Source organism: Marmota marmota, unplaced genomic scaffold (assembly GCF_001458135.2).
Source record: "Marmota marmota marmota unplaced genomic scaffold, marMar, whole genome shotgun sequence".
NCBI classification, from domain to species: domain Eukaryota; kingdom Metazoa; phylum Chordata; class Mammalia; order Rodentia; family Sciuridae; genus Marmota; species Marmota marmota.
This window is the reverse complement of record NW_025999874.1, coordinates 289037-290784: the sequence shown is the minus strand read 5'-3', so window position 1 is coordinate 290784 and position 1748 is coordinate 289037.

The window sequence follows — 1748 nt, the reverse complement described above, 5'->3', positions numbered from 1 at the left end:
CACACTGTTCTCCAGAGCACATAAAGAAGCACATTTCCATTCTCCCTTGCAGGAAATTTAAGATCATGTGACAGTCCTGGCCAATGGGATGTGGTGGAAGTGATATAAAGCACTTCTGTCTTGGCCCTTTAAAGCAAGTGCATGACTTTTCAGTTCTCTGAGCTTTTCTGCAGAATTTTGGAAAGGCATGTGTACCAGAGAGTCCAGATCTATAGGCAAATAAAGCCTGGGTCCCTGGTTCATCCCTTGGAGGGAACTACCAAGCAGCAATAGGATGGTAAAATTAGGAAGGAACAAACCTTTGTTGTATTAACTGAGTGAAATTCCAGTGTTCATTTGTTACTGCAGCATAGCCCAACCCATCCTGACTGATGTAGCCTTAGTCTCTCTCCGCCCACCTCTACTCCACCCTCAAGTTTTCCTGTTCTGTGGGAGCTTAGAAGTTTACACTAACACAAAACAGGACCATGGAGGATGTACCAGGACAGAGCCCCTTTAAAGAATCTGAACTCAACAAATAATCAAACACCCCTGATCTTCCCCATCCCCACCAACACATTCCAACTACCCCTGGATCAAAGAACCATCCCTTTGATCACATCGGTTTCCTTTCTCAGGATTTCCTTCAGTTTCTCACATCATTTTTAAGAATCAGTGACCCAGATTAGAAAGATCACTCTGGTCACCAGACTGTCTACAACATATCCAGCACAGACTATATATAGGCCTCCCCTGTGTCCCCTTATGTCCATGGTGGCAAAAACACAATGTAGCTTTGAAAGACTCTCCTCTTTCAAAACCACACCACAGATGTGGCCTCACTGCAGTAAGAAAGGCTATGATCAAAAAGATAACGAGTGTTGCAGAGGATGGGAGAAAAAGGAATCCTTGCACACTGTTGGTGAGAATATAAATGAGGACAGCCATTATGGAAAATAGTATGAAAGTTCCTCAAAAAAATTAAAAATAGAAATTACCACACCATCTACCAATCCTCCTGCACAGATAGCCAAAAGAATGAAATCAGTAGGTTGGAGAGGATCCGCACTCCCGCTTTTATTGCGGTGCCATTCATAGCAGCCAAGAAATGGAAACAGCTACGTGTCCATCAAGTGGGTAAAGAAAACGTGGCACATACATATCATGGAAGACGAGGTGTTCCTAAAAACAGAATGAAATTCTGTCATCCAACGTGGATGGAACAGGAGATGGTTACATTACACCAGACACCGAAAGACGAGTCCCACGTGATCTCGCTCGTAAGTGGAATCTAAAAATGCTGCTCTTCTGGAGGTTGAGAGCGAATGGCGGCTGCCAGCGACTGCACTGTATATTTCAAAAAGCAGAAGAAAAGATTTTGAACGTTTTCACCATAAAGAAATCATAAACGGTCAAGGAGATGGACCTGTCTTCCCTGATTCAAACATTACACAGTGTATACATGTACCCAAACGTCCCTGGGCACCCTGTAAATAAGTACTATTTTTATGCTTGCGTAAGTTAAAAACGATAAGCTTCATTGAAATTCAGATTTTTAAAAAGTCTCTAACATCACATCGTAAACCTGGCAAATGGAGCCCATGGATTTCTCTGTCGGTTCCTTCTGCAACCTGACTTCAAGTACTTCAAGTACTCAGTTAAGGAATAGAAAGAGACACGCCCACCAGAACACAAAGAATAAGAGGGGAAAACTCAGCAGAAGATAAAAGCTGTTAACAGATTTTTGGAAGCTGGAAAGCTGGGGGGGG